Consider the following 19821-nt stretch of genomic DNA (forward strand, 5'->3'; position numbering starts at 1 on the left):
CCTGATAGGAACAGAAGAACATCAATAAGAATGTGAGAACAAAGGTCTAACTCACCTGGTATTCTTCCTGTGCGGCTAAGAGATGTTGAGAAAAGAATGTGAACAGACTCAGGGTACATGATACTTCTCCCAATGCACACCTAGGATCCAACTCTACTTGCCACAGGATTTTGGATATGTGGTTTGAGTAATGTATGTTTCTTTTTATGAGGAGGCAGAGACTTCTTGCTAAACTTTACAGAATCAATTGGAAGATTTGGAAATACTTCCTCCACAGCTCTGTGTTGAATGAGGAACTAACAGCTGATTTCACTTCACTTTGAAGATCTCTATTGGTAATTTTTATTTTCTCATAGAGTTTTCAACTGGAAATGGCCTACAAGCAAGGGTTATGTTTCTATAGGGCAATTCTTTTCTCCCTGAGGCTTAACTGATAAAAAAAAAAAGCTGAAATATCTAATGAAGGATTAATAATGCCTATTATATTCTGTTTTATTTTATGAGTGTGAATGATGGAGGTAAGATAGTAGTTACAGTAAAATATCTACTAAGGTATTTTAGAATAATATAATTTATATATTCAGTTGGTGCTCCCCGCAAATGCTAAGTTGTAGTTTATATTAAGTGCAGGAGAGTAATTAAGTTCAGTTGAAATTTGTTCCCCTGTATCCCTTTTGCTTACCTATTGAAAACTCCCTCCAAACTGTTTTTGACTCTTCAAAAAATTTTTCAAAGGTCTAAGTCATAAAAGAACTTTGCTCTGACTAAATGCTAAGCTTCACTCATTCTGTATAAATTTGATCCTTCATACAATTTAGCTTGGCTTTTTATTTTATTTATTATATATTATATATAAATGATATATTTATAATATAAATTAGATATTTATTTTTCCAGATCCCCTTTGCTTTACCAAATTCAGTGTAAGAATGAAAGAGGTGATAGCATTCCTGAATAATGTTTTTCCTAAATTTAGAAAATGAAAGTGCTCTCTTCAGAAGAGACAAACAAATATAGCAGCTGAGTTCTGCGATCAGAGGTACAGAAAAAAATCCTCGAAAGTGGAGTGGTAATAATTATCCATGACAGCCAAGACAGACTGGGAACCTAGTTGTGTTAGTGAAATCATTGACGATGATAGTGAGATTTGAGGAGCACTAGAGAATGTGAGAAAGAAACAGACTGGGTGGAGCAGCATTCTGCAGTCGTCCCAGGAAGGGCACCCAGAGAGCCCCCCAGTTCAATCTGAGAATCCACTACCCTCTTGTCACAGAGTGGAGGGCACAGAATTAACAGTGCTAAGTGAGGAACAACAATGGAAACAGATCCCTGTTCAAGGTGACAGGACAATCCTTCCCTGGCCCACTAGTGACCATGTTCAACAGGTACCAGGCAGGATCGGACCAATGAGGTCACAGACCAAGGCCTATCTAGGGGGCTGTCTACAGAGAAGGCTGCTCCCCCTATGGAGATAAGGAGCACTCAGAAGCAGCAGTGAGTGATGGTCATGGGTGACTCCCTGCTGCAGGACACGAAGGCACCAATCTGTAGATCCAGCTCCTTATCCAGAGAGGTCTGTTGCCTTCCAGGGGCTCAAATAAGGGATGTTGCAGAGACGCTATCAATGCTTGCCCAGAAGTCTGACTAGTATCCCCTGTTACTGTTTCATGTGGGCACTAATGACATCATAGGGAAATTGGGCAACATCAAACGAGCCCATTCAGAGCCCTAGGGATGGCAATGAAAGGTTTGGGAGGCCAGGTTGTGTTCCCCTCTATCCCGCCAGTGAGGGGAATGGATTCAAGGAGGACAAGGCAAATATTGCAGGTTAACAACTGGCTGCTCCGCTGGTCTTGGCAACAAGGTTTTGGTTTCTATGGTCATGGGACTCTGAGGATCACCAGCTAGTGAGGAATAAGGAGAGCCATCTCAGCAAGAGGGGCACACCTGTCTTTGCCAAAAGGCTGGCCAACCTGCTTAGGAGGGCTTTAAGCAAGAAGAGGGAAAGGGAGTGTTCCATAGACAGGAGAATTGATACCACGCAGCAGAGACATGGTGGGATAGCTCACATGACTGGAGTGCTGTCATGGAAAGCTATGTGCTCTTTAGGAAGAACAGGCTGGGAAGGCGAGGTGGTGGTGTTCTGTATGTGAGAGAGCAACTGGAATGCACGGAGCTCAGCCTGGGAGTGGATGATGAGTGAGTTGAGAGCTTGTGGGTTAAAGAGCAGGATAACATGGGAGACGCTGTGGTGAGTGTCTTATACAGGCCACCTGACAAGGAAGTTGATGAGGCCTCCCAGAGACAGCTGGAAGTTGTCCCAGCTCGTGGTTCTCATGAGAGACTTCAACTACCCTGCCATCAGCTGGAAAGACAACACAGGGAGGCACAAACAGCTCTGGAGGTTTCTGCAGTGTGTTGATAGCTTTTTGATGCAGATTGTGGAGGAGCCAATGAGGAGAAGTGGGCTACTGGATTTTGCACTAACAAACAGAGAGGAACTTGTTGGAGATGAGAATGTAGGGGGTGGCCTTGGCTGTAGCGATCATGAGTTCAGGATCCAACAAGGAGGAAGCAGGGCTGTAAGTGCCCTTGTAACCATGGACATCAGCAGGGCTGACTTTGGCTTCTTCAGGGACCTCCTTGGAAGAATCCTATGGGCTAAAGCGCTAGAAGGAAGCAAGGCCCAAGAGAGCTGGTTAGTTTTCAAACAACACTTCCTCCACAGTCAGCAACAGTGCGTCCCTGTGAATAAGAAGTCCGCTAGCGGGGGGCAGGAGGCCTGTGTGGATGAGCAAGGAGCTCCTGACAAACCTCAGACAGAAGAAGGCAGTATACAGAATATGGGGAAAAAGGACAGGCCCCTTGTGAGAAATATAGGAATGTTGTCAGAGAATGCAGGGATGTGACAAGGAAAATTAAGCCATGTTTGGAACAAAATCTGGCAAAGGTTGTTAAAAATAATAATTAGAGCTTCTTCAAATATATCAATGGCAAAAGGAAGATGAGGGAAAATGAGTGTCTGCTGGTGAACGGGGCAGGTGCCCTGATTACAAAATACACAGAAAAAGCAGAGTTACTGAATGCCTTTGCTTTGGTGTTTACCAAGAGCAGCCCTCGGGAATTCCAGGCCCTAGGAACAAGAGAAGAAGCCTGGAGAGAGGTAGACTTGCCCTGGGTAGAGGAAGAGTGGGTCAAAGAGCACTTAGGGCAATCTGATACTCACAAATCCATGGGCTCTGACAGATGCACCCCAGAGTGCTGTGTGAGCTGGCGGATATTAAAGCTAAGCTGCTTTCCATCCTCTTTAAAAGGTCCTGGAGTACAGGGGAGGTGCCTGAGGACTGGAAGAAAGCCAATATCACACCAGTCTTCAAAAGGTCAAGAAGGAGGACCCAGGCAACTACAGGCCAGTCAGTCTCACCTCCATCCCTGGAAAAGTGATAGAATAGCTCATCCTGGCTATTGCCTGTAAGGGCATGGAGGACAAGAAGTTGCTCAGGAATAGTCAGCATGGATTCACCAAAGGGAAATCATTCTTGACTAACCTGATTGCGTTCTATGATGGAGTGACTGGCTGGATAGATGAGGGCAGAGCGGTGGATGTCATCTATCTGGATTTCAGCAAGGCTTTGGACATCATCCCTCACAATACCCTCCTGGGCAAACTCCAGAGGGGTGGGTTAGATGAGTGGACAGTGAGGTGGATTAAGAACTAGCTGGATGGAAGAGCTCAGAGGGTGGAGATCAGGGGTGCAGAGTCTAGTTGGAGGCCTGTAGTTAGCAGTGTACCCCGGGGGTCAGTCCTCAGTCCAGTCTTATTCAATTTATTCATCAATGACCTGAATGAAGGGATGGAATGCCCCCTCAGCAAGTTTACTGATGATACAAAACTGGGAGGAGAAGCTGATACCCCAGAGGGCTGCACCACCATCCAGAGAGACCTGGACAGACTGGACAACTGGATAGTGAGAAACCTCATGAAGTTCAACAAGGGAAAGTGCAGAGTCCTGCCCTTGAGGAAGAATACCAGTATAGGCAGGGACTGACCTTCTGGAGATCAGCTCTGTAGAGAAAGACCTGGGCATCATGGTAGATGACAAGTAGATGATGAGGCATTATGTGCCCTCATGGCCAAGAAGGCCAATGGGCTTCCAGGAGTGCGTTAAGAAGAGCGTCTCCAGAAGGTTGAGAGAGGTGATCGTCCGAGGACTAGGCAGTCCTGGTGAGGCCACATCTGGAGTATTGTGTTCAGTTCTGGGTTCCCCAGTACAAGAGGGATGTGGAGCTGCTGGAGAGAGTCCAATGCAAGGCTACGAGGATCATCAGGGGCCTGGAACTATTCTGAATGTATACTGTTCTGATTACACTGCCATCTAAGTCTTGTTCCAGCTTGCCTGTTCTCTAAGTAGTCCCATTGTGAAGAAGACTCTAATGAAGAATCCAGGCTACACTTCTTTGGCAAGATATAGGAACCAGGTAGGATTTATTTGTAAGATGTTTCTGAAGGAAACTTCCTCACATTTTGGAAGAAAACATAGAAATGAAAGGAACGATGAATAATTTAAAGCCAATGTATCTTAAAGATGGAATGTCTTGTCTTAAAAGACTCTTTGGACTATTATAGCAGGAAGCCCCATCAATCATCGAACCAAAGAGTGAAGCTATAAAAGTAAGTATGCAAATCTGAGGAAAGAGAATAACTGCCTCTTAATGGAATCATTTGGTTTCTTAACCATGTGAAAATATTTACAACAGAAACTCTCCTGTTTCATCTCTGCCAGATACCTTTTTCTCCTATCCCTGCTTTTCGCTTTGGCCAACAAGATCTACTCTCCTCCAGTGATGGATTTGAAAGGTGTAATGTGGTCAAATTTCTTTCATAGCTTGATGTCAAAAGCTGTGAAAAAAAGGATCACGTAGTCTATAGACACATAGAGAAATGACTTTGCTTATATAATCTCCATTTATGAAGAATCTTAGAGAAACATTAAAAAATGATCTTTTTAAAAATCTAAATGCTAACTAGATACCATATATAGATATCTTTGAAATACAGATACACTTGAAAAGAATGCAAAGAAACCACTTACGATAATGAATTCCAAGTATTTATCATGAAAATACTCTTATTACAGGTCTTCACTGTAAACAGAAGGCTGTTTATTTTAAACAACTCTGTGCTGTAGACAAAAATTTAATGTTTTAATTACAACTTATAAGTAAAAAGAAACCTGTAAAAAATGTCTAGAAAAAAAAGTAATTTGTATATTTGCTGTTAATTTATCATCTTGAATATGTTCTCTGGAAAAATCAGTCCTCAGTGATGTTAAAAATAGTAAACTAGGAATCTTTGCATTCCTTGTAGCATAAAGTATGTTTTTCTAGTAAATATAACAAGACTGTGGAGGTCATTGTTGAGGATGCTGTCGGGTATAGCAAATCAGAAAAACTCAAAGAGTGATTGAAAGATTATAGTGATACCAGTACTTTCCAGAAGTATAATAATAATATACTTATCTCAGATTTTAAATACAACCTAGGGAGAATTAGGCCTAGATTTTATGTGGGCATATTTTACTGTAGTCTTCATCTCTGCCCCACTTTTTTGCTGTAAGTATTTCTAGTGCTTGCTGAAGGAGACAGGATACTGAATTAAACAGTATGTAATTCAGCACATCAATCACCTGAAGGTGTTCGAAATTTGAAACAAATAAACTACTCCAGATAGAGAAGTATCCTGTATATAAACTCACTCTCAGCTGATGATAGTAACAGCAAAGCCCCACTAGATCTCAGCTACATGTAGATGTTCCTTCCCAGTTATAGGAATTTGAATTGGGGAAAATACTGATATGACAAAGCTCTGTCCAAAGATAAAATTATGTTTCTTCCTCTCACATTAACAAATACATTTATAACTTGGCTCCACAGAGATAAGCAAAATATAAAATATCCTGGCATGCTTGGCAGGTAATAGAGAAAATCTCAAATCTGCCTGCAATTTGCTGGCATTCTCTGGCACATGAGAAACCTTGTTAGATCATTCCATCAATTAAATTCTTTAAAAAGTATTCATATTTATCATGGTTCTGTTCATAAAGTTCATTAATATTATGAGACAAGAATAGTCGCACATCCAGACAGGTCTCATAGCCACTAATGTTTAATTACCTGTTTATTAGATAATCCATCTTTTATGGGAAGTTCCCAATATTCAGACCTGACAGGCTATTATTCTAATGGTTAGTAGATTGCTTTGGCTATTAGCTGGTTCTAGAAATAAATTTAGGATCTATCACTAATGGGTTTATATGACAAAAGGGGCAAAATAGTAAGGTTTAAAGCCTGTTAAGCTAGAATAATAATAACAATAATAGAAGTAACTGATTACAGTAGACTTTGGATCAGAAACTTGAAAAACATTTACATTATTTTTCAAAAACATGTGACAAAGAAGAAAATCAAGTATAACTTTTGACGTTTTTACATTTCTAATAATTTTCATTATAAAGTGGGGGTTTTCATTATAAAGTGGGGTATTGTTCTACTGATGGAATTATCATTAATTTTCAAGAAAAAAAAAGCGTTTAATTCAGGATTTGAAAATAAGTCAGTTCCAAGAAATTAGATGCCAGATGTCCTACTAGCTTTCTCCATTTTCCATTATTCTGAACTACTTCCTGTTGTGTCCTACTATGATCAGTGTTAATCACTAAACACATTTTTCAGTAGATGTGCAATTAAGTGAATGGTAAATATCACTGTAAAATGATGTGACAACAGAAAATAAGACTTTATAACCCAAATATAACTTTACAAACCAAAAATAATCATTGTTATAGAAATGAAAAAAATGTTTATATAATTGTATCAGTAAGTAATAGAGGTGAGCAGAGTAAACACGTCAGTGTCTGTTAGTAGAAAGTAAGTTAGGCATTTTGAGCTAATACTCATGGCTACCTGTTATTCTCATATTATATTTATATAAGAACAGTGTAAACCATGACAGACTTCAGCTGATTACAACATACCCTAGGTTATATCATATGGTGGCAAAATTTTTTTGATGAAAGTATTACTTCCTGCTCCACTTGACATAAACCAAATAACAGTGGCATCTAATTAAATATCTATATATGAATAAACATTATTTTTTTAAAAAAAAAAAGCTTCTGGCTTTATATTCCACAAATGAGAGAGACAAACAAATCACATCATAATTCAACGTAAGATGAAACTTAGGTTATCTTTCCAACAATCATAACAATAACAAATCCTAACATCAATCATAACAGATATCATTTTTTATGAAACAAATTTAATTCTATTTCCTGTGACTGTCAACCTTTCTTTTTTATAGTTCTGCTTCTCCTAAAGTGAAGTCACCATAATCTAATTAGCTATTAACAAGACCAGCATTATAACTGACTACATTTTATAATCAACTAGTTATGATGATGTTAAATATCCCAAACAAAGGAGGACACTAACATTGTCCTTAGAAACAATTTAAAAAAAAAAAAATAGAATTAATTATCTTTCTCTTGGGGTTAGCAATGTTAATATATCTGTCAATCATTTTAAAGCTGTGACCACTGTACAAACTCCCTAGGTGAATTTTTAATTTATATGCAATAATACTGCAGATATTCTTTCCATATCTTACATAAATAAATTGCTCATATCTCCCAGGATTTTTAACAAATTGCAGAAATTCTGTTTTATTAATAATGCTGTTATAATGTAATGATTCTGTTTGTTATCAGGTCACAGTTTTGGCTGTATTCCCTTAGGGAACCAATACTGTACAAATTCTAAGTAAATTAGTGTAAATGAAACAAATTAATTGTGAATTATGCAAACTGACCTTTACCTCTTAGTTGTAATGCAAGATTATTAGCTATAAGTCAGTCAGGATAAATGAATAATTTAAGCTTTTCTAGCATTAATGAGAAGAAAATTTTGATTTAACAAAATAACCCAGTCACATTTCCTTGTATGAATATTACAAGTGGAAAGGAGACATATGACAGTCAAGGACTGGAGGAGATGTGCTAGAAAACACAGAAAAGAAATGTGGCAGAGCAAAATTGCCATATGCAAGTGGTCTGTAAGGTACATGAATGCACACATGACTAAAGGTCCTGTTCATAAGCAATCAGAGATTGTGTTAAATTAACGGCACATTGGATTAGCCAGCTCTTACTACATTAATGCCCTTTAGGATTTCTCTATCATGGATGGCTAGAAAAAATAAGCATTTTGATTTTGAAATGCACCCTTTAGGAGCTGAATTTAGAAGCAGTTTCTAAATGAATAGATAGAAAATTTTATTGTCTGCATTTTTGGTTAATTGCAATCCAGTAGATTATGCATCTGGAAGATAATAACAATCATCAGTGGCACAGGAAAAATACAGGAAGATTTTAGATATTGGATATATGTCTTTTCAAAAAGGAGATAGCTGTGTTGTGAAGAGTGAAGATAGGGATCGTGTTTATCATAGATATGGAAACCTGAAAGACACAAAAACCTCTTAAAGTAAAAAAGGAAAAAAAAAAAAAAAGCAAACTGCGTTCATAACACCTTACTAATGCTGTATATAGACAGCATTATGAGATTCCTGGCATGGGATATATGTCTGGACTGCAGGTAGGGGGATGAACCTGAGTTCAGCATGTAAGGGGGAGCTGGAACTCAGCAGGTTGTCTAGAAGGAGCTTTGGAGCAAAAAAGAAAGTGGGAAACAAATTTGTTTCATTGGAAAAAAAAAAAAAAAAAAAAAAAAAAAAAAGAGAATTTGATCCATCTACAGCCTAGCTGGCAGCTCTCTAGACACATGCATAGACTGCAAGAGTTGTTTGTCTCTTTCAGCGTAGATGCATGAGAAAAGCAAGAGTTCCTATGGATCATTGGCTTTTGATGTTTTATGCTTGCACAGTGCTTTGTAAGTCAGACACCTGATTATGAAGCAGTCCATGGGGTAAATAATAAATAGTAATAGCCGAAAAAATGATGATATCATATCAAAAATACATTTTCTTTTAGGATTTAGCAGACAGTGTAACTTCGTATCTGTCAGTAAAGAAAACTATTTCTCATAACAAATTATTCTGTTATAATGAAAATTTGAATCTATGCCAGACAAGTTTTTCTTTATGCACCTAGATGTACTGTTGTAATCTATTCAGCTAGCAATTTTGAGTAAATTTATAGTGGTTCCTGGGAGAACTGATTTGTTATTCACCTACCTTAGAATTTCCTATATTACGATTATGGGATTACCACAAATGTGGTAGGGTATAACTCTTCAAAGATAAAGTGAAGAGAGAAAATATTTACTGTGCTCTTTCTAGCCTTTCTTCTGTCCAGAAAGGTAGGATAAGATTTCTTCTTACTCTAGATGTCCAAAGTACTGACATTTTCTTTGGGTTTTTTTTTTTTTTTTTTCTACGAACACTTCCTACTTCACTGAAAGAATTATTTTATATCATTTATCTGGTACAGGGTTTTTTGCATATTTTTTATTATTCACATCCTCCAAATATAAGGAAGATTTCTTATTCATTATGATATTCAGCTTTTGATAGAGCACTGATACTGAAGTTCCATCAGAATACCTTCCATTATTTTACAAAGTCAAAGGACTAATTATTGAAAAGTATCAGTTTTAGCACATATAAAGTGAATGGAAAACAAGAGTCTTTAATTCCTGGAAGTCTAAGAATCAAACAACATAGGTTCCTCCAAACACTTGAAGGTTTTCATGTTAGGCAGATCAAGTAACTAATTTATATCAGCCTAAGACACTGCAGAGAGATATTTCCCAAGATGCTTCAGCAAAATGTAGGAAACACTTAGCATTCTTCCTTCTTCCTCTGACTGCTCTCCGCAAGACACTTTAGAGATATGTCCTGTCCCAATTTTTATTCTTTTTCTTTTCTCCTGACAACTCTAACCTCAGCACTACTGCTTTTGGATTGTCTAATGTTAAAGAAATGTGGTAACATTAAAAATTAAAATTAAAAATTCCATCATTAGGAACTCGGTTTTACCAAAATATTTACAACTGACCTATGCAAGTAATGATAGATGATAGATGATGGATGATAGATGATAGCTACTGTGTAATTAAAGCTGGTAAAAAAAAAAATGTATTCATGTATTTACCTTTTCCTTAAAAAGTTCACCAGGCCTTAATCCCATTCTTTTATTTCTTTGCAACAGAATGCAATAGAGAATCTTGTGTGTCTATTATCTAGTATTCAGATGTAGTAAACATGTTTTGGTCCATCTGAGTCGAGAAGACTCAGAAAATTCTGGTAATTAATTTTAGAATTGCACTGCAAATGATCTGAAGCAGCACCCTTCACTTCAATGACCCCTGAACTGAGTTCCAAAGGAAAGGTAATGTTATATTTTTCTTACCAAATTTTTATAGATAGAAGAATAGGTTAAGAATATTTGAAATCTTTGTAGATTTGTGAGTAAGCAGTCAAATGACCAATGGAATAAACAACACATATTTTATAAGTATGTTTATGGCCAATGTGTGCAAGATTAGTATCTTTTTTAGAAAAAAGCTTTTAAGAGAAAATTTTATCAATCCTATAAATTTAAGCCCAAACTTTGAAGTTTATAAATAGCCTAAATAATCATTATTTTTTTGACAATTCTGTCTTTGATTTCTTTATTTCTTACTGTAAGACAAATTGACTTAATAACTGACAAAAAAAAAAAGAAAACGGAAGTAAAGAATAAAATTTAGTTTCCTATTTTGAAGGTGGTACAGATAGATAGTACTTTTTTTCATATCAACACTACAGAAGAATAATCAATGTCTCAGTGTGGATTTGTATCTATTGGTATGACTACATTAGTCCTCCTTCCTGTAATGATTACATTGACCTTGTCTATAGAATATTTGTCTATTGCTGTCAATCTAAAGCTTTCACATGATTGTGTCAGAATAATGAATAGGAAGGGCAGATATTAAGTGGATATAAAAAATAAAACAATTTTATGACAGTTTTCATTTTCTTTCAAGCTGTCATTATATTTCAATCACTCCTTTATTTCTCTAGTGTTATTACTAATGTATGGGGTAGTTGCATGTATGGGCAATACCTGTATTGCAATTATCTTGTTCTATTTCTGCATCAGTTGCACGGATGCTTGATGGTGTAGACACAAGGACATGAACAGGGGCATCTACTTGGTTCTGACTTCGCAAAGGTGTTTTACCAGTTGGAAGCCTGAAGTCATGTTGATTCTCATGAGCTTCTCTTTCCACGCATTGTCAAAAATGGAATGGGAGGTTCTTACAATTAAGTGTTTTATGCCTTTACACCAGGCCAAAACATTCTTTTTCTCAGATAATTGATGTATTTTATCAAAATGTATTGATTGAGCTTTAATAAAAAGTAGATATGCTAAACTATGAGCTCTGTGCTGTTCTGAGCAATCACAGAATAAAAGGATGATTCATGCCCCCAAGGTTACATAGTCTTAATCTATAAAATCTGTATTTGAAGTACATTTTTACCCAATTTGATTCTTCTGGTGCTTTCAGGACTGAGAGCAACCAGTTTGACTATGTTTTAGTTTTAATTCATTTCTTTGAATTAAACTATTTTCAAATGAAGGCTGGAGAGGGAGTGCTAATGTGGATGTTTTTAAGTACTGGAGCATCAACATTAAAATCAAGTCACATCTAGGTTCTGACACAAATAACAAGGTTTGTCTTATTTGACAGTCTTTCTGGCTTTGCTGCTAGTTTTGGCCTTATTGTGAAATGTGTAATATTTTTGAATGCACTTTCTAATAAAAGCAGGTGCAAACTGGATGTGTCTGTCTGACAGATAAGATTTTGCCCTTTCTGACCAACAGACGGAAGCTATTGATTAAAATGGAGTCACTTTTTCAATGTTAATTGGGCTAAGATCTCACTGTATAATAGACTTCAGCCTTAAAAGCCTTCACAGTGCAGTAGATTCTGAACACTGTATTTTTCATTAATGTAAATTAAATCTATAAATTACTGCCTCAAGATGCTCAACAACTCCCAAAAGAACATCATAAATTTAGTATACTAAACTTATACTCAACATTTCTCATGGTGAAAGAGGTTTGTGCAGCTGCCTATCATATTTTTCTAAAACTTTGTTTGATTTCTGTCTCATATTCCTAAAGGTCACATGAAGAGTCATCAGGGGATATTTAGTTTCTAAGTATTTTCCTGTCTCACCACTGTGCACATAAGATTTGTGTTTAAGACTTTCTCATCTTCCGAGGAAAATTTTCTGTACAACTACTTTAAATTAAAATTATTGATTGAAGGAATATTAAACCATGAGATAAGGCTATGGAAAATTATATCCATAGTGCCATTATTTAATCATGACAATAGTCTCTGAAGCTGAGGAGAGGAAATTTGGAGATTCTAACGGAGCTATAGAACCCAGCAATTAACATGTTTCTTTTTGCTGTTGCATTTTTTTTGTTTGTTTGTTTGTTTGTCCCCTTGCTCGACTTCGTTCTTGTTGGAATGCACTGATTCTGAGCTTGGAGAAAGTGGACCTTGAATATTAGCCAGCTCTTCTGGATCCCCTTTCCTTCTATGACCCTGGCCCAGGGGATTCCTCCAAGGAGCTTCCTGAAGAGGTCAAAGTTGCCTCTCTTGAAATCCAGGGTTGCAATCCTACTTCTAGTCCTGCTTCCTCCACACAGATCATGAATTCCAGTATCTTACGGTAACTCCAGCCAAGACTGCCCCCAACACTCACATTTCCCACTAGACCATCTTTGTTTGTTAGTGTCAAGTCTAGCAGTGTGCCTCCCCTTGTTGGCTCATCAACCACATGCATCAAGAAGTTATCTATCTGCAGTGTTCTACAGGAACCTCCTGGACGTGACAGCCTTCTATGATGGAGTGACTGGCTAGATAGATGAGGGCTGAGCAGTGGATGTCATCTATCTGGACTTCAGCAAGGCTTTTGACACCGTCCCTCACAACATTCTCCTGAGCAAGCTTCAAAAATGTGAGATAGATGAGTGGACAGTGGGGTGGATTAGGAATTGACTGGATGGCACAGCTCAGAGAGCGGTAATCAGTGGCACGGAGACGAGTTGGGGACGTGTAGTTAGCGGTATCCCCCAGGGCTCGGTCCTCAGTCCAGTCCTGTTCAACTTATTCATTAACAACCTGGATGAAGGGCTGGAGTGCTACCTCAGCAAGGTTGATGATGATACCAAACTGGGAGGAATAGCTGATAGCCCTGAGGGCTGCACTGCCATCCAGAGGGACCTGGACAGACTAAACAATTGGGCAGTGAGAAATCTCAGGAAGTTCAACAAGGGCAAGTGCAGGGTCCTGCACTTGAGGAGGAATAACCCCCAGACACCAGTACAGGCTGGGGAATGACCTTCTGGAGAGCAGCTCTGCAGAGGGGCAGCAGTGTGCCCTAGTGTCCAAGAAGGCCAACGGGATCCTGGAGTGCATTTAGAAGAGTGTGTCCAGCAGGTTGAGGGAGGTGATTGTTCCCCTATACACAGCCCTGGTGAAGCCGCACCTGGAGACTGTGTCCAGTTCTGGTCTCCCCAGTACAAGAGGAGCTGCTGGAGAGAGTCCAGCACAGGGCTATGAAGATGATCAGGGCCCTGGAACATCTGCCCTATGAGGAAAGGCTGAGAGAGCTGGGCATGTTCAGCCTGAAGCAGAGAAGGCTGAGGGTGGATCTGGTCAGTGTCTATAAATACCTCAAAGGACAGAGGGAGGAGGAGGGGGCTGGCCTCTTTTCAGTGGTGGCCAGCAATAGGACTAGAGGAAATGACCACAAACTGAAGCATCGGAAGTTCCACAGGAACTTAAGAAAAAAATTCTTAACAGTGAGGGTGACAGAGCCCTGGAACAGGCTGCCCAGGGAGGTTGTGGAGTGTCCTTCTTTGGAGATCTTTAAAACCTGCTTGGATGCAGCCCTGTGCCACATGCTCTAGGTGACCCTGTGCGTGCAGATGATCTCTGGAGGTCCCTTCCAACCTTGAGCATTCCATGATTCTATGATTCTATGACTGTCTGTTTCTGGCTGTATGATTATCCCAGTAGACATTAGGGTGGTTGAAGTCCTCCCTGAGGAGCAGAGCCTGTGATCGGGAGGCTTCTTGCAGCTGCCTGTAGAAGGCCTCATCCACTTCCTCATCCTTGTCAGGAGACCTGTGTCCTCCCACCACTGTGTCACCCCTATTGCCCTGTCCCTTAACCCCCTCCCATAGGCTCTCGACTCGCTCTTTGTCCTTTTCTGTGCAGAGCTCCATTCATTCCAGTTGCTGTCTTACGTAAAGAGCAACTCCGCCACCTCGCCTTCTTGGCTTATCCTTCCTGAAAGACCTAAAGTTCTCCCTGGCCACATTCCAGTCATGACAGCTGTCCCACCGTATCTCAGTAATTGCGATGAGACCATGGCCCTCCAACTTCCCCTCTACTCAGCCCTGGTGAGGCCACATCTGGAGTACTGTGTCCAGTTCTGGGCTCCCCACTACAAGAGTGATGTGGAGCTGCTGGAGAGAGTCCAGTGCAGGGCTATGGAGATGATCAGGGGCCTGGAACATCTGCCCTATGAGGAAAGGCTGAGAGAGCTGGGTCTGTTCAGCCTGGAGAAGAGGAGGCTGAGGGGGTACCTGATCAGCGTGTATAAATACCTCAAGGGAGGCAGTGAGGAGGAGGGGGGCGGCCTCTTTTCMGTGGYGGGCAGGGATAGGACTAGAGGAAATGGCTTCAAACTGAAGCATCGGAAGTTCCACAGGAACTTAAGGAAGCATTTCTTCACTGTGAGGTTGACGAAGCACTGGAACAGGCTGCCCAGAGAGGTTGTGGAGTCTCCTTTGGAGATCTTTAAAACCAGCTTGGATGCAGCCCTGTGCCACATGCTCTAGGTGACCCTGCGTGAGCAGGGGGGTTGGACTCGATGACTTCTGAGGTCCCTTCCAACCTTCGGCATTCTATGATTCTATGATTCTAACTGCACACACATATCCAATTCTTCTTGTTTATTCTCCATGCTGTGTGCATTTATATAGAGGCATCTGAGTTGGGCCCCAAATGTGCCTCTCATTCTATTTGGGGCAGCTGCACCTTGGCTATGTGGGTCTTCAGAAGTTCTCATGTTTTGCCATTTGGCATCTTCAGTCATAGGGTGTCCTTCACAGGCCATGGCATTAGGGTGCTGTGAGTGACTTGACAGGCCAATGGCTACCATCTCATGTACTTCCCAGATAATACTCCCCTCCAGCCTCAAATCTAGTTTAAAGTCCTCTTGATGAGCTCTGCTAGCCCATGGCCCAGCACTCTCTTTCCGCTTTGAGAAAGATGAATCCTAGTAGATGCCATCATGCCTGGTGTCATGTACTGCTTCCTGTTACTGAAGAAACCAAAGTTGTGACGATGATACCAGCCACAGAGCCATGTGTTGATGGACTGAATCCTGCTGTTTCTTTCTATATTGCTGCCAGCACCAGGAAGAATAGAAGAGAAACAACAGACAATAGAAGCAATTGTTATAGAACAAGCTATAGAATAAATTCAGGAAATAATATAGATATAATTCAATACACAATTTTCAACATTTGAAAAAGAATCATGTTTACCAGAAGAAAAAAATTCAATTTAGAATGTTATATATTTCTATTAAACCAATAAAAGGCTGATCTGCGCTTAGTTCAGATGGATCCATTTTACAGTCAATTGCAGAGTCATGACTTTAGTGTCTTCAGTTGCATCAGTGTTTACCATGTCTTTAACTTCTCTTTGCACAAAATAGTCAATGAAATCTAATCCAATCCTATGTTACTTATTCACACTTTTTGTGAACATTAAATATTTACTCTGCTTGGAAGAAGACCAAAAGTTTGATTCACCAATGTATAAATTAATCTTCTTTTTCTTTTAAAGTTGTAAAATGGGCAATTTCCCTTAAGAGGAGAAACTTTGCAGATTTATACATTTTTAGAAACAGCCTTAGTATTGCATATTTTACCTTGATATGTTTTTTAATTACCTTGGAAGAAATTCAGAGCTCAAAGATATATCATGCTGATTTAGCTTGAAATTTTTAAATAAAAATGATTTACAATTCTTGATCATTCTGTAAAGAAGACAAATTATTATTTATGACACAATTACACAAAATTACACAAAGACACAACTGTTATTTTTTGTAGTACAAGGATTTTCATGCTAGTTTTATACGTTACTGTATTTTGGCACATATTTAGCCTAATTTCACAAATAAAGGCAGTAAAGGCAAAGCATCAGAGTCATCACTTTGTGCTAATAATCAGAAAAAAATATATATTGAGAGCACTGTGTACCTTGACTGCTTTAATCTACTGAATTCTTTTATACCATCTGCTTAGGTGCTCAAGTTGCTAGTTAAAGCATCCTGGACTGAATGCCTACAAATGCCACACATATGACTTCTTTTGTTTATATAGAGACTGAAAGATACAAAGACCTTCAGGTGAATATATCACATTTTGGATAAGTTTTCTAGATAACACTGTTCATTTTCAAACTTACATTCCTTTCTTAAGACTGTATGATAGGCTAAAGGCTGTATCCTAAAGGATAGGATAAAGGCTGTATGATTCTGAGAGGTGTGAATAGCTGAAAACCACTTTTTCATGGATCCAAGTAAAAATATTATTTTGTTTGACAGACTTGGCAAATCTATATAAATTTTGTCCTTGTGAAGAGGGCCTGCCCAGAGGCTTAGTTTTATTAATGTCTGAATGAAACACCATTTTGATTAAAGTAAGTGGCACCATTCAGTAAAATAGCAGATATTAAAACATTGGCATTGGAAAATCTCTTTTCTGACCTCACAGAGCAGTATTTCTGTGTCCTAATTTTTGCTTCATCCTTACATTTATAGATTTTGCTACTATTTAAAGCACTTCAACTTTGCACTCAATCATTTCATGGGGGCTGAATGAAATGGTACTCACATTCTGTATTAAAGCATAGATCATGCTGTATAACAGTCTCAGTAAGGTTCATTTTAAGATGGAAAGTTGGATACTTGGTATTTCCACTGACCTATAGAATCATGATATCTGCTGTAGAAAATAAAGTTTTTTAAGGTACAATGGGACAAACTGTGACAATATCTCACTATTTTTAAAACAGCTATATGGTATTTTATATCGATCAAATCATGTGCTTTGTAAACACTTCATTTTTCACATTCACTGCATAATATGATGATTAAAGAATAAAAAAGTCATCTTAGAGTTTCTAATGATCTTAATTTTCTTGTAATCTATTCTTGAATAACTATAATGCCTATATTTCCTTTTTTAATACTAATATTTATATGTGGAAATCATTAGTAACACAAAAACAAATGCTTTAATCTTTCAATTTCTGTTGTGCTATTAGATTTAGTTAATGCATTCAGGCTTCTGCAGACAATTATTTCATTATTTTTCTGGTAAAGTAACATTTATAGATGAAAATATAATCAGTAATAAATAGTTTCTCTTTTCATATATTTAATTGCTGAGTCTGCAGAATTGTGCACTTGACAAAGTTCAGCTCCTGTTTGGCATCCATGTAATTCATATTAACTACATTTATTTTAGAAGATGCAGAGCAAAAGCTCATGACTCTGACCCGAATTTTTAGATGAATCCAGCCTGTTATGATACAGTGTGCACCCATGCACTCCATTTTGTGGAGGACCTACCTCCACAAAACATCAAAAATTAAATGAAATTCTTCTTTGGGTACCTTAAACAATGGGAATACATGGAAATTTGTTATTCACGTTCTTATTTCTAGAGTTCTATTTTATTCTTACACTGTCTCAATTCTCCAACTACTTTACTCTTGTGAAAGCTAAAATTACATCCTACCTAAAATGAAATCAAGATGAAATTATATTTGTTCTGAAATCTCCAAAATATTTCTCTGGAAGTAAAGATATTTGCAGCAAATCATTTTTTCAAGATGATAAAGACTAAAGTTTTTGTTTATTTGTTTTATTTTTTAGTGTATCCCCTCGTGGGCATTATGTAACTGTTGTATTTGTAATAGAAAGTTTTTGTCCCAATAATCTATTTTCAATTGCTTAATGTTTAGTTCATTTAGTTCATTTTATAATTATGTATTTCTTATTTTTTCCTATACAATTGTTCATTAAACAACTCTGGAGATGGAGAATTATAGAGTGATACAGGCATGTAGACTCTAATTATTAATATTTCAGTCTATGCATATCATATTCACTATAGAAGAATATGTAAAAAAACTTTTTCAAATGAATTATAACTCTTGAGGCCCAGCTTTTCAACATAGAAGAGAATTAAATGCTTTATAGCATGAGATATTTGTGGATCTTTATAGGACGAAGATACTTTAATTTCATCTAGCATAATTTCATTTTTCTATATCAACAAAGTTCTTACAAAAATAATCTAGTTCTTTGTGAGCTCGGGTAAATATTTGGCCTCTATGCCAGCCTGTAACAGACTTTACAACTTAGTTGCTACATTTTATGTCTGAAAGCAGCCACTTTTCTGGACAGAAGCAGTAAACAGCAGATGCTGATTGCCTTCAACCACCCCAATTTGAAATTTGGCTGCCAACAGCCCTCTCCAATTTCTCTTCTGCACACTGCAAACTTAATCCATGCTTACTGATGTCCTTCTTGCTTTTCTGTGTTTTCTATTTTGGCCCTGTATGATTTGAATGGAGCTTTCAAGGCACAATCACATAAAGAGCTTTTACAGTGGCATGGTGATGTGTTTGGTTTTTTTTTCTGTTCCTTTCCATTTTCTTACTTTTGTGACCATAGATTAGCATTGATCTTATGCTTTCACAGAATTGCCTCTTATAAATGCAGTAATGCAATATCTCATTTTTTATGTAAAGAATTAATTCAAAGCCCCTAACTGGGTATGTAATGATAAAATTAGTGTAGTTTTTCACATGTATCATCTCACATTAATTTATATTGAATTTTATTTGTCATTTTATAAACTAGGGACCTTTCCCAGATCTTTGCAGTGTGTCCTCATTAGTATCACACATGATATCTCAGTGCTGTCAGTAGATTTGTCAGCTCACATTTTAATTGTTTTGCAGGTCAGTTATAAATGTGTTGAGAAGAAGAGGAAAGAGTTAGGGTTTATTTGGCAGTTTTTCCATGACAGGTTTTGCAGTTGCAACTTGGCAGTTAATATGTTTCAGGACTTACTCTTTCCCATTTTCTTGTAAATAGATTTGTAGTATCTTCCTCACTCTTGACTTCAAGATCAAAGTTCTCTTGACTGAGCAAGATGCCAATGAATATTCACTCATTCAGCTGGCCTGAGCGTAGGCTGTGCTGAACATCAAAGTTAGGCATGATGCCAGCCAGACTGTTCCCTTGAGGGTTTCTGCTCATAGATTGCATTAGCAAAGTTTTCTTGACCATCATGTAGGTCTTGAGATGGCTCTTGAGAGCTGATTTCTATGAAGACTTCCTACGCTTTGCTCCATGAAGGCTGGCTCTGGTCCATTCTGTCTATATGAGTTTGTTCACCTTTCCAGCAGCAAAATGTATCTGGTTGCAAGGGCAATGCAGTATTTCTCTTTACCCAAGCTGTTGAGGAAATCCCCATAATTGACTCCAGAAGGTTGAATTGAGCTTTAATTTCAACCCTGTAAACCGTAAGGAGATGTGTTTGATGCCATTTGGGATGAAAGATGCTCAGCCAAATGCAATCCTTTAAAGGTTGCCTTAAAGTGAATGAAACAAATGCTGAAAATAATTATCAAGGG

This window comes from Nothoprocta perdicaria, unplaced genomic scaffold (genome assembly GCF_003342845.1).
Source record: "Nothoprocta perdicaria isolate Ctin4 unplaced genomic scaffold, notPer1 scaffold_22, whole genome shotgun sequence".
Taxonomy (NCBI): Eukaryota; Metazoa; Chordata; class Aves; order Tinamiformes; family Tinamidae; genus Nothoprocta; species Nothoprocta perdicaria.